Source organism: Oratosquilla oratoria, chromosome 11, assembly GCF_046742065.1.
Source record: "Oratosquilla oratoria isolate Oo_2021 chromosome 11, ASM4674206v1, whole genome shotgun sequence".
NCBI classification, from domain to species: domain Eukaryota; kingdom Metazoa; phylum Arthropoda; class Malacostraca; order Stomatopoda; family Squillidae; genus Oratosquilla; species Oratosquilla oratoria.
The window spans coordinates 70158537-70173711 of NC_134787.1; the positions used below are offsets into that span (position 1 = coordinate 70158537).

The 15175-nt window shown below is 40.5% G+C and overlaps 1 protein-coding gene across 1 annotated transcript in view; it reads left to right on the plus strand.

The window, feature by feature from the left end:
- The window catches only part of LOC143029922 (uncharacterized), a gene marked incomplete at its 3' end in the record, with an annotated part of 122335 nt that overhangs the window by 16137 nt on the left and 91023 nt on the right, over window positions 1–15175 (plus strand).

A 15175-nucleotide genomic window follows, 5' to 3' on the forward strand; every position in this document is an offset into this window, starting at 1 on the left:
GTCTAGATAGGCAGTCTGCCCATCCATCCCTCTCTTGTATTATATCTATTAGTCTCGAATAGAAGCAGATTAGGTTTGTTGTATGTGATCTTCCTTGTCTATATTCAAATTTATTTAAATAATAAATAGATAAAATTCTTTATTGGTCACATAAATTACATGAAAATTGTCTTGTGTGTTTTCATAAGAAATCAAGGGCAATCGTACATAGATGAGCTACTACAATCTTACAGTGGTTATCAAAATCTCATTTACACAAAAGCTAGAGAAATACAAAAAATTACCATCTGAGTTTCAAGCCTTAACAGTCTACCCTATGATATGTTTAATTTTTCCTCATTTAGGATTCTTATACTAGCTGGTACAAAGGATTTAGAAAACCTAGCTGTTCTGCTTTTCAGTGATCTCAGTCTTTTTCCTGAAGGTAACATTTGGTAACTGTCATTCAGTGGGTGTGTTGCACCATTGATAATTACATGACATCTTTGGATTGTACTCCTTTTGTATATGTCCAGCAATGAAATCATATTTTGAACACCCAGTTTTCCACAGTTCTTTATTACTCTTGTAAGTTTATTTTTTAATTCTACGCTGCAGTTGCCATACCAACAGGTGATAGAGAATGAAATGACGGACTGTACTACAGCGGAATAGAATAAATACATTCTGGAATTTACTTTTTTGTACACTGCCTCCGCATAACAATTAAAATGAACTTATTATATATGATTGTGCCAAGATATTTGTATTCATTAACAGTATCTACAAGTTCCCCATTTGTATTTAATGACTGTTGAACAACTTGTGCAGTACTAAAATCAATAACCATTTCCTTTGTCTTCTTAACATTAAGTTCGAGGTAGTTGTCACACCATTCATTGAAACGCCCTACTTCTTCTCGATACATGATATCATTATTAGTACACAGGCTAGCAAGGGCAGTATCAGCTGCCTATTTAAAAAGTTGACAATTATTGGCATGGCATCGACAGTCACTAGTGTATAAAGTGAATAATATGGGTGACAATACACATCCCTGTGGAGCACCTGTGTTTGTAATAATGATATCTGGTCAAGAAATTTAACATATTGTGGTCTACATGTGAGAAAATCATTAATCCATAATATCAGGTTGGCATTTACATTCATATTATTTAACTTTTGCATCTACAAATAATATCTTAGCAAAATGTTTAGAGTTTATGGTATTTGGTTTATCCATATGCTTAAGTACAAAATGAAGAAGAGACAAAGTGGCGTCCTGTACACACCAATTTCTAGTATAGGCAAATTGAAAAGGATCGGTAAAATGTCTGACCTGCTCACAAAGTAGTCTCTTTACGATTTTCTCTAAGCATTTCATTATAATGGAAGTCCAGACTACTGGGCAATAATCATTTTTATGGGTTGGTGGGGATTTTTTGGGTACTGGTATTAATTCAGATGTTTTCCATAAGGGAGGTATACAGGCATTATCCAAGGATTGCTGAAAAATTTTACACAAATAAAGCACTAATGGTTCTCTACATAACTTCAGTACATTTCCATTAATTTTATCTGGCCCAGCAGCCTTACCAATCTTAATAGATTATAAAGCTTTGAGTACCTCATCAGTTGTGACAACAATGCATGAGTCTCCCCTGTTACAGTGAAAATTTGTGATGTGTGATCGTTCAGCAGAGAAGTCATATTTATCAAACCTTGCATAGAAAACATCAAGATCATTACAAAAGTCTGCTACATTTTTTACTCCATAATCGACCTTGTTCTTCTACATTCCTGTCATTTGTCTAACACCATTCCAAGCTGATTTTATGTCACTCATAAACAGGTTTTCCACCTTGATTCTATACCTATTTTTGCACAAAGAAATAGTTTGATCAATTTCTTTTTGAACCTCATTTAACTGATTTTTATCATTAGCATGAAGAATTTGTTTTTTCTTGTTTAGTAAATCCTTTATTTCTTTCATTACCCATAGTTTATTGTTTGGGAAGCATTTGACAATTTTTTGGGTACAATTATGTCAGTACAAAAATTCAAGTATGAGTTCAACACATCAACATTAACATCAGTAGAGGCATCACTGTCAAATAATACATAAAAATCTGTACACTCCATACAACCCAGTAAGGTCTCATTTACATCTTTATTCCAAGTATATAATAGTTTTTCTGTTGGTTTACTACGTTTCAATTGTTGTCTGTATATAGGAGTGAGAAAACACATGTCATGATCAGATATGTCTAATGGGTTTAATTTTTTGGCTATGTAAATATCTTTTATATTACAGAGAAAAGGATCTAACAATTTATTCTTCCTGGTTGGACAGTTTATATATTGTTAGTACTGAGGAACACACTTTCCAAATTGACAATCATTAACATACATACATACATACATATACCAAGGCTTTTTCCCCCTTACAAGGGAGGTAGCCAAAAAGGGAAAGGCATAAAAACACTCCCACCCATTTCATCCCTAAATACACTCCACACCCCTCCCACCCTTCCTCTCATCTGAGCACCTCCTGGATGACGGGTCATCCCTGCACCCTGCCCACCGCCCTGGGTCAGAAGCAGTGTCGCAAGACACAGTACATCCACAGCAAGGCCGCTTCATTTAATCGGCGACCCCCCCTCTCCGTCCCCCTTTGCATATAAGGAGAGGACGGGGAGAAATCCCTTTGGGCTGCGTCAAAAATTACTCACACATACTACCTCACCCCCCGCCCATTCCTCCTCATGCAGTCACAACATCATCCATATACAACCATTCTCCACTCACCTCTGTCTTCCGTCCTCTCCCTTCCTTCCTCAACAGACATTCCCCTCTTCCCCAAAGCCCCCTTCACCCCATCCATCCACCTCATCCTAGGACGTCCCCTCATGTTCACTCCCTCCACATCTGCCTTCCATACCTCTTTTACTAGTCTTTCTTCACTCATTCTTTCCATGTGTCCAAACCATCCTAATATTCTTTCATCAACCCTATCTCCCAAATCCTTTTTCACCCCTGTTCTCCTCCTCACCTCCTCATTTCTCACTCTATCTAGCCTAGTAACCCCCACCATACTTCTCAGACACCTCATCTCAAACACATTCAAACTCCTTCTCTCTTCTTCTCTTATGTTCCACGTTTCTGCCCCATACAGTGCTGTTGGCACAATCACTCCTTCATACAGTCTCCTCTTCGCATCCATTCCCAAATGTCTATTTCTCATTACCCTCTTTAAACCACCAAGGCATTTACTCGCTTCTCTCAATCTACATTCTACCTCCACCTTCACTCCACCTTTTCCTGCTACACTTGCACCCAAGTATCTAAAACTATCCACCTCCTCCAGTCGCTCTCCCTTAATGTTCACTTCCAGTCTACTGCCACTTTCACCCCTTGTACATCTCATCACCTTACTTTTACCCACATTTATCTTTAGCTTTCTTCTATCACATACTCTCCCAAACTCTGCCACCAGCTTCCTCAATCCCTCCTCTGACCCTGCCACAAGCGCAGTGTCGTCCGCAAACAACAGCTGGCTCACCTCCCACTTTTCTCCATTTTCTTTAACCATCTCCAATCCCTGACTCACTACCCTAGCATTCACCTCTCGCACCACCCCATCCATGTATAAGTTGAACAGCCAGGGCGACATAACGCATCCTTGACGAAGTCCCACCTTTACTTCAAACCACTCACTCTCTCCATTTCCAATCCTAACACATGCTCTACTACTCACATAAAAACTCTTGACAGCTCCCAAAAGCTTTCCTCCTATCCCATAAATCTGCATAACCTCCCACAGTGCCTTTCTGTCTACCCTATCATAAGCCTTTTCCAGATCCATAAAAGCCCAAAAAACATCCTTCCCCTTTCCTATAGCTTTCTCACATATCTGTCTTACCACAAAGATCTGATCTACACAACCTCTACCTGTCCTAAATCCACACTGCTCCTCACCAATTACTCCTTCTGTTCCTCTCCTAATCCTCTCAATTAAGATTCTCCCATAAGCCTTCCCTACTACACTCAACAGGCTAATCCCTCTGAAATTACTACATTCACACTTGTCCCCTTTTCCCTTGTAAAGAGGAACTATACAGGCACTACTCCAGTCCTCCGGTACTCTACCCTCTCTCCAGCAAACATTAAATAATCTCACCAACCAGTCCACCATCACTGAACCTCCCTTTTTCAGACATTCTGCATGACATCCATCCAGACCAGGTGCCTTACCTGCTTTCATCATCTTTACAACTGCCTTCACCTCATCCTTCCTTATTTCTCCTCCATTCTCCTCACTCATCACTCTCATTTTCTTCGTATTTCCCACTGCAGCTATCTTTCCTTCCCTATCCTCCTTCACATTCAGCAACTCCCTAAAATATTCTGCCCATCTTCCCCTCACTGCCATCTCTTCCATTATCAACTCTCCATCTGTACCTTTTACCTTTTCTTCCCTACTTGATTCGCCTCCTCTTCCTCTCTTAATTTCTTTCCAAAACATCTTTTTATTACTTTCAAAATTTTCTGTCATACTCCTACCCCATTTCACATCTCTCCTCTTTGCCTCCTTTACCTTTTGCTTTACTTCTCTTTTCTTTGTACGTCTCATATGACTCCCCTGTCCTCTTTTGTAACCAATCTGTGAATGCTCGCTTCTTCTCTTCTACAACCTTCTTTGTTTCCTCATCCCACCATTCACTACCCTTTCTTCTATTTCCCCCTGTCCTTCTTGTTCCACACACCATCCTTGCACACTTTAAGACTCCCTCCTTGAACCATCCCCATTCCTCCTCCACACCCATCTCTGCTCCATCCTTTACTCCCTCCCACTCCTCCTTCAGCTTCTTTTCGTACTCCTTTTCCTTTTCATTCAAGGAGTTCACTCTAAGAACCTCCCTACCTTTTGTCCCTTTCCTCTTTCTCCATCTATCCTCCACTCTCAGCTTACCTTCCACCAAAAAATGATCTGATATTCCCCCACCCTCTCCCCTTAGCACATGTACATCCTTAACTCTTCCTATCATAATCCTATTTACCACTACATAATCCATTAGCGCTCTATCTACTACCCTTCCCTCCACCACCCTCTCCCATGTGTACTTATGCTTGACTTTCTTCCGAAACACTGTATTTGCTATCATCAACTCTCTTTCTAGACACATTTCCACCATCAACTCTCCACTACGATTCTTTCCTGGAACTCCACACTTCCCAACCACTCCATCGATTGGACCATTTCCTACCCTAGCATTAAGGTCTCCCAGTACTATTACATTGACATTTCTTCCTAAACCCTCTATGCACTCATTTAAATCTATCCAAAAGGCCTCCCTTTCCTCCACGCTCTTCTCACTGCCAGGCCCATATGCACTTACAAAAACCCACATCTCCCTTCCCAGTTTCACCTTCATCCACATTATCCTTGAGGAAACCTCCTTCCACTCCACCACCTGCTTACCTATCTCCTCACTTACTAGAATAGCCACCCCTTCCCTCCCTCGCCCTCTCTTCACTCCTGATAACCTCCCACTTACACTCCCAAACTTACACTCACCCTTCCCTTTCAACTTAGTTTCACTCAAAGCCAACACATCCATCTTTCTTCTCACAAACATACTACCTATCTCTTCCCTTTTACTCTCATCTGTACCACATCCACGCACATTAAAAGACCCAAACCTTAGGGTGCTGGCCCGAGGCCCTCCAGCACCCCTTATGCCTTCACTTTTGTCTTTAGGATGTGTGCCCCGTGGGGCTACAGGGAGAAGGATGCCTAGTCCCTCTCCCCGTCCCTTTTTTCTCGCCTCTTACGATCCAAGTGGGATACTTGGTGGCAGTATTCTTTTCCCCCACCACAGGGAATTCCCCCATCACAGAAAGATAATACTCAGAGAAATGGTACAGGACAGCAACAAGGGGTTGGGGGGACAGCATAACGGAGGGACAGTAGTAGTATAAAAGTGTCATCATTTCTCTATGAACAGAATTTCTTCTAACATTGACAAAATGATGTGAGGCTCTGGTCCGTAGGGGCGCCCCATATAGTCCCTATAGTATTGACTGCATGCATCATTAAAGTCACCCATAATAATTTTGACAGCATCAGGATTTTCGTTTTCAACCTTACCTATAGCCGCATACAAAATGTTCTCGTAACTTCACATCAGCACTTGGTGGTATATATACAACTGTAGCAAATACTTTAGTGAACTCACATGATAGGTAGAAAGGCCTTAGTGCAAGAGTTAAGTATTCAATATTTTCATTACAAAACTGCTCATACACAGTGACATCTGTACACCACCTGTTGTTTACATATGCGCAGACACCACCACCAGCTTGCTTTCCAGAGTCTTTTGACCTATCTCCCCGTTTTAATGTGAAACCATCTAGGATATACGCAGAGTCTGGGTCTTTATCATGTTGTAGCCACGTCTCAGTTAAACAAATTAAGGATGATTCACGGTATTCATATGTCCATCTTGTGAGGCCATAAAGTTCATCTATTTTGTTCCGTATACTTTGTACATTTCCACACACCACTGTTGGTACCGGTACTCTTACGCCTCGCCTTCTACATCCCACACGTACTCCTCCTTGTCTTCCACATTTCCTTGTACGTCTTGTACGTCTTTTAATATCACCTGGTGTGTCCAAGGGAGTAGGACAGCTGTGTGTATCACCAGACAGCTGCAGTAGCTCATTCCAACCACACCTGTATATGATGCCGCCCTGTTTGTTTACATCCATGGGTCCACTCCTCCAGGCATCATCAGCACTTTCCACTTCAACAAATTGACGAGATATCACCAGAATAACCAACACCAGGGCCATGCACTGCCTCATCGTCATCTTTGAGTATTGACATATGTAACACGTTCAGGATATCTTGTGAGACCTGAATCCAGCAGAAATTGAGAAAATATGAGGGACAGCAAATATCTGCTTTTGATCACTTTTTCACATATTTTTGCTACTGTGCTTGTTAGGGAGACTGGTCTGTAGTTAGTTGGATTTTCCTTATTTCTTTCTTTATATATTGGTACAATGTTTGTATTTTCCAGTCTTGTGGTACCTTTCCTTCTTTGAGCGAGCATTTGATTATATTGTATTGAAACAAACCCCCCGGGCTCCTTCGAACGTCTCCTGATAATGTTGTTCAAATACAACTTCTAGGATTCGCCAAGCCCAGTAGCAACGACAAAGATGGTATGAGTGAACAAAAACACATGATCTTCCTTGGTCACATATTAATACAAGGCAAACAAATTGGGTATTCATCTATACAATGAAAATATACACATTCACGTAAATATAAATAGCACAGTTTGACTGTTCCAATTCGTTTGCAGGTAACGTAACAAAAGATTATCAATAGTGGGCAAAGGGGTGCAAGAATTCACCGGCTTGAGGCAATGTCTTTAACAGTCTAACGACACAGTTTGGTTAAGCTACAAGCATAATCTGACTGTCCCACTGTATTTTGGTTACGACATCGCCTCTTCTCCACCTCCTCCTCCTTGTCTGCCTGCCTAACTACCTCTGCTAATTGTAAACTACCCAAACTATGTTGTGTACGAGAAGCACTTTTACGTGCTCGTAACACTGCCCCTCCTTTCAAAAATGGACGACCCATCCATCCTTAACTCACAAAATCATAAACTCTTCCAACAGTGGCACTTCAGAGTCCCATGTATGCATTTTCATATCCTCGAAGTCCAGTTGAGTTGCGCACCACTCTTCTTCAGGTAATCGAGGCCTAAGAGACAGGGGTCTTCGACGTCTGCCACATACACTGGCAGCTCTTCTTCCTCGTTGCCTACCCCTATTACTGCTTCTATGGGCCCTCTAAGTTTGGTGCAGTGGCCAGTCACTCCACACAACTGTTTTGTCGCCATTGGGAGATGGCGTCCCCCTATTACGTCGATCCTCATGAACGTCTTCCCTGATCCTGAATCTGCGGCGAGTCAACAGGGCTCACCATCCACTGTGCCCTCCACCTGCACAGCCTGGGGAGCAGATTTGCGGCATCTCAGCGGGAGTGGGGCAAGTAGGATTCCGGCTGGGATTGAGCCCCTCTCTCCAGCCTGGTGTCGTTTTCCGCTGAAGCCGTTTTGTTGCTGGTCCACATTTGCGTGCAGTCATTAGAGTAATGGGCCCAGTTGCCCACATCCCCAGCAGCATGGCTTGTACACGTACTTCCCTCTCTCTAAGGAATGGGAGCGGGGCTGCTTGGTACACTCCCTCTTCTTATGTCCCTTTTTGCTGCACTTCAACACGTACCAGTAAATTTATGGGAACCATTTCTGATAGTCGCCTTCCTTGTGATGCTCCTTCTGGCACGTAACATCGGCGTCCCTGTACCCATGTCACGTTTTGTGTTACTCGAGCTCACAAACGACTCGAACTCAAGAGCCTGAGCTAACGCCTCTTGTAGATCCTTCACGTGGGCCTGCTTCACGTAGATCTGCAGTTGAGGGTTTCCCAGAGCATCCAGAAACTGGTCTCCCAACAGCACAGCTGTCACATCCTCCGAGGCTCCTGGGTACGCCCTCCTCACTAGATGTTCCAAGTCCTGGGCCAGCTGTTGCAGAGGTTCCCTATGCACCCTCATCATAGTCCAGAAACTAGCACGAAATGCCTCAGCCTGGTGGAGATGACCATACCTGCGTTCCAGCACAGCAACAATACAGGGGTAGGAGATGCGTTGTTGAGGATTCAGATGGCTTAGCACCTCCACAGCGGGGCCTTTCAACAAGGAAACGAGTCGTATGGCTCATTTGTTTTGACTCCAGTAACTCAAACTGAGCCAGGTAGGCGTCCCATGGTACCCGTCCATCGTACTCCTGTGGTTTTTGCCTATTCCGGGAACAGCATGGCGACAGGGGGCCTGAGAAGAGTTTCGTGGAAGAGGCATCTAGGGAAACACAACAGCTTTCCTCCAAAGCGTGTTGTCTCCGCCGAGCATTATTGCCCAGTTCGCTGTTGATGTCAGCATCTGCGTTTTCTACCGGAGTTCCCATCCTCGAAGCCGGGTTGTCCAGGTTTGTAGACACCTCTATATTTTGCAGCCGTTCTTCCAACTTTGCCACTTTTTCTTTCATGTCCCGCTTCACCTCAGCCAATTCCTCTTTAACTTCACTCTTCACATCAATGCAACTAGCCACCATGAACTGTTTCAGTTCGTCTTTCCAGCCTTACAGCTGATTACGCAATCCCTGCACACAACTGTTCAAAGTTTCTTGTGTTGCCCGTATGTCCTGCATATCCCTCTATACGCTAGTTTGTACTGCCTGCATATTTTCCTGCAGGGCTTGAAGCACCTCCAAAATGGACCAATTTACATCACCGGGACCTTCCACCATTTTCAAAACTCACTAAAGGAATAACACAACTTCCTTTTCCTGTGGTCACTCAAATCACCTTTGCGGCAGCTACTAAGACTTGGTATATCCCACTTCTGACACCAGTGAAACGAACACCCTGGGCTCCTTCAAATGGCTCCAGACAATGTCGTTCAAATACAACTTCTAGGATTCGCCAAGCCTAGTAGCAACGACAAAGATGGTATGAGTGAACAAAAACACACGATCTTCCTTGGTCACTTATATTAATACGAGGCAAACAAATTGGGTATTCATCTATACAGTGAAAATATACACATTCACATAAATATAAATAGCACAGTTTGACTGTTCCAGTTTGTATGCAGGTAACGTAACAAAAGATTATCAATAGCGGGCAAAGGGGTGCAAGAATTCACTGGCTTGAGGCGATGTCTTTAACAGTCTAACGACACAGTTTGGTTAAGCTACAAGCACGGTCTGACTGTCCCACTGTATTTTGGTTATGACATCACCTCTTCTCCACCTCCTCCTCCTCCTTGTCTGCCTGCCTAACTACCTCTGCTAATTGTAAACTACCCAAACCATGTTGTTTATGAGAAGCACTTTTACAGGCTCGTAACAGTATATTTTATTTGTTAACTCTTCTACGTCAAGACATCTTTTTGTAGGTTCTTTTTCCTTAAATCCTTCGTTCTTTTCTTCCATTATTGTCACTGATCGTGAAAAAAGAATAAATGAATAAAGATACAAAGACTATATTGTTGGTCACTCTAACTACAAAACTCCCTTCCCGTTTTATGTAAACAACCAGGCGGGGGTTGGTTGGTTCCAAAATCGTTTGTTGGCAAATTGCTAAATAGCAGTCCGGAGCACATTCTCGAGATGTCCTTCTTCAATCGCTGCTTGTGTGTGTATTTACCTAGCTGTATTTTAAGGGAAGGGAAGCTATGCTCATGGTGTCCTGTCTTCATATCTCATTTTATCTAGACTGTTTTTAAATTCGTGTATTGTTTTTGCACACACCACATTCTCATCTAATTTGTTCCAAACGTCTATTACCCGGTGGGGAAAGCTGTTCTTTTTCAGGTCTCTTCTATAACTGTCTTGATTTTCTTTCCGTGTCCTCTTGTATCTCTACTATCCCATTTTATTAGATCCTCTCTATCAATAGTTTCTATGCCTTTCATGGTTCTATAAATAGTTATCAAGTCTCCTCTCTCTCTTCTTTGTTCTAATGTCTGTAGTTTAAGTTTTGCTAGTCTCTCCTCATATGATAGTTTTGAGAGTGTTGGTGCCAGTTTCATAATTACTCTTGATATTCTTTCAAGTTTTGTTATATATTTTTTTGTACCTGGTGACCACGTTGTTGCTGCATACTCCAATATTGGTCTTATCAAAGTGACTAGTATTTTCTTCACCATTTCTTCATCCAGGTATGTAAATGCTACTTTGATTGTTCTTATTAAATTATAAGTTTCTCCAAAAATTTTGTTTATATGTTTCTCAGGTGACATATTATTCATAATAATGACTCCCAGGTCCTTCTCATTTTCTACTTTTTTAATTTCTTCCTTTCCCAATTTATATGATCCCACTATTCTTTTTTTGCTTCTTCCAAATTCCATTGTACTACACTTCTTAATATTGAATTTCATCTCCCACTTCCTCCACTCCCATACTTTATTGAGATCACTCTGCAGCGACTCACAATCTTCTACACTTCACTTTTTTCAACAGTTTTGTATCGTCCACAAGGAAGCTCATATAACTTTCAATTCCTTTATCCATATCATTAATATATATAGCAAACATTATTGGGGCCAGAACTGTTCCTTGTGGAACTCCACTAATCACTTCATCCCAGTTAGAATGTTTGTCTCTTATCACCACTTTCATTTTCCTTTCATGCAAGAAGTCTTCCATCCACTTCAGCAGTTTCCCTGTATTCCTCCTACATCAGTGGTTCCCAAACTTTTTTCGGCCACAACCCAAATCCAGATCTGGTGAAGATGTGGCGACCCAAGCATCAAAAAGCAATTTCAAAAGTCTTCTTTTATTGAAAACATAAGTGTAGGGAAGCTTTTGATTGTATTTTTTTTTCTAACAAGGTCTCGCGACCCATTCTTGAACACTTCACGACCCATGTTTGGGTCACGACCCATAGTTTGGGAATCGCTGTCCTACAGTTTCTAATTTCTTTAGCAATTTCTTATGTGGTACCTTATCAAAGGCTTTTTTCAGGTCTAGAAATACACAATCAGCCCATCTCTTTCTTGTATTACATCTATTAGCCTTGAATAGAAACACATTAAGTTTGTGACGCATGATCATTCTTGTCTAAATCCAAATTGCCTTGGATTTAGTACATTGTTTTTTCCAAATGCTTTAGCCATCTAATTTTGATCATTCTTTCACAAATTTTCACTATCGTACTTGTAAGAGAGAACGGTCTATAGTTAGTAGGGTCTTCCTTGTTTCCCCCTTTATATATTGGTACTATATTTGCTCTTTTCCAATCCTCTGGAACTTGTTCCTGCATTCTCTCAAAAACCAGTTTGCCATTTCATCTGGTCCATGCAATTTTCTGACATCGAGATTACTCAAGTGATTCATTATTTCATTCCTTGTTACTTCTATCTCTTTCATAGGGGGGACTTCCTCCTCCCACTCGACATCTTAAGTTGTATGTTCTCCTTCGTAAACACCGATTTAAAATGCTTGTTCATAATTTCTGCCATTTCTATTTCCTCTATGTATTCAACTCCTTGTCGTAGTTTCTCTAATTCTTGTTTGTTTTTCATTTTGTTGTTTACAAATCTATAAAATAGTTTTGGTTGATCTTTACATTTTTCTATGACATCTTTTTCGTATTTTCACTTTTCTCCTCTACACACAAATATTCAGACTGGAAAGAGGTGATCGGTGGAATACTGCAAGGATCTGTATTTGCTCCAATAATGTTTACTATTTATGTGAATGACATGGATGATGATGTGAAATGTTACATGAGCTTCTTTGCAGATGACGTCAAACTGTTAAGGAAAGTAAAAACTGAAAAGGATTCCGAATCACTGCAGGAAGACCTGAATAATTTATGGAACTGGAGTCAGAAATGGGAAATGGACTTCAATATTAACAAGTGTAGCATAATGGAGTTTGGAAAAAGCAAAAACAGAATATCAGGACAATATAAAATTGGAACCAAGGAGGTAAAGAAGGAGAGATCTGAAAAAGATTTGGGTGTAATTATCTCAAACGACTTGTCCTATGACAAACAGATAAACAAAATTGTCGGAGAATCCTACAACTTGCTGAGATCAATAAAAGTGGTGTTTACATATTTGGACGAAGAAATTATTTAAAAAAATATTGGTTTCACTGATAAGGCCTAGACTAAAATATGTGGCGATATTGTGGTCACCCAGTACCAAAAAGAATATAAAGAAAATAGAAAGAATCCAGAGAGCAGCAACAAAAATGGCACCTGCACTTGCAAACTTGTCATATGAGGAGAGATTGGCTAAACTGGAGTTACTGACTCTGGAGCAAAGAAGAGAGAGAGCTGATCTACTGACCATCTACAGATTCATGAAAGGCACAGAAATACTTGATAGAGAGGACTTGTTAAACTGGGACAGGAGAAGCACAAGAGGACATGGAAAGAAAATAAACATAGCTACAGAAGAGATCTGAAGAAAAACAGTTTTCCACATAGAGTATTGGACACTTGGAACAATCTGGACAATGAAATAGTGTGCGCAAAAACCATTCATGAGTTTAAGAGCAAACTAGACACTGCGAGATACAAAGGCGGGACACCACAAGTGTAGCTCCCCTTCCTGCAAAATACAACTAGGTAAATTTCTATAACCAGTATATATTTTTCATTTTTCAAGTCTTTTGTCTTCCATTTTATCTAAGCTTTATCCCTTTTGTCTTTTAACTCCCTACATCTTTTGTTATACCAGTACTTTGCATATCCTTTTTCTTGTTTTTGTCTTGGAACATACTTTTCCACTCCATAAATTTTTGTCAAAATATTCCATTTCTCTCCTGTGGTTTTCTCCTTGTGTATCCTTTCCCAGTCTGCTTTTTGAAAGAATTCTCTTATTTTATCAAAATTTGTTTTTCCATACATCAATCTTCCCTTTTCTATATTGTTTGAATACAGGACAAACTACTGAAGTGGATGGAAGACTTCTTGTGTGAAAGGAAAATGAGAGTGGTGATAAGAGACAAACATTCCAATTGGGATGAGGTGATTAGTGGAGCTCCACAAGAACAGTACTGACCCCAATAATGTTTGCTATATATATTAACCACTTCCATACGGTGACGCTTACGTAGGCGTCATGAGGAGCAAGTGGGTACGCGATGATGCCGACATCAGCGTCTTGATTATATTTATTGTAGTCGTACCTACGTAACCTCCGTTCTCTCTAAACTGGCTTTATCATATTTTCTATGGCTATCAAAATTCACGGGTGAAAGAGAACAAACGATTGAGCACTGACTTTATTTTTTATAATGCGATTATTATAACGCAACATCGCACGTCGGGCAGCTAATGCTGCCAGACGAGCGATGTGCCCCGGAATGAAGAGGTTATTGATATGGATGAAGGAATTGAAAGTTATATGAGCTTCTTTGCAGATGATGCAAAATTGTTTTAAAAAAAGTGAGCGCCGAAGAAGATTGTGAGTCAATACAGAGTGATCTCAATAAAGTATGGGAATGGAGTAGGAATTGGGAGATGGAATTCAACATTAAGAAGTGTAGTATAATGGAATTTGGAAGAAGCAATAAAAGAATAGTGGATCGTATACATTGAGAGAGAAAGAAATAAAAAAAAAAGTGAAAAAAGAGGACCTAGGAGTCCTTATTATGAATAATATGTCCCCCAAGAAACATGTAAACAAAATTTTTAGAGAAACTTCTAATTTAATAAGAACAATCAAAGTGGCATTTACATACCTGGACGAAGAAACGGTGAAGAAAATACTAGTCACTTTGATAAGACCAAAATTGGAGTATGCAGTGACAACATGGTCACCAAGTACAAAAAAATGTATAACAATACTTGAAAGAATACAAAGAGCAATTATGAAACTGGTACCAACACTCTCAGAGCTATCATATTAGGAGAGGCTGGCAAAACTTGAGCTACAGACATTGGAGCAAAAAAGAGAGAGAGGAGACTTGATAACTATTTATAGAATCATGAAACGCATAGAAAATATTGATAGGATCTAATAAAATGGGATAGTAGAGATACAAGAGGACATGGAAAGAAAATCAAGAAAGACAATTATAGAAGAGACCTGAAAAAGAACAGGTTTCCCCACAGGATAATAGTCATTTGGAACAGGCTCAATGAGAATGTGGTGTGTGCAAAAATGATACACAAACTTAAAAACAGTCTGGATAAAACAAGATATAGAGACGGGACACCACGAGCATAGCTCCCCTTCCTGTAAAATAGAACTAGCTAATTAAATTATATGGATGAAGAGATGATGAAAAAACTTGTCAAACCCTGATACATCCAAAAGTGGAATATGCATCAGTAGTATGGTCCCCATACAGAGTGAAGGATTTAAGCAAGATTGAAATAATACAAAGAGCTGCAACCAAACTGGTCCCCATATGAGGAAAGACTTAAGGTACTGGGTCTGCCAGCTTTGAAAGATCAAAGAGAAAGGGGTGATATGATTAGTGTTCAGTTCACAAAAGGGGATGAATTGAGAGAAAAAGATCTGATTAAAAATGGGAGGTCATGGAAGTAAATTAAGAAAGACCCCATGTCAAATGGATGTAATTAAATA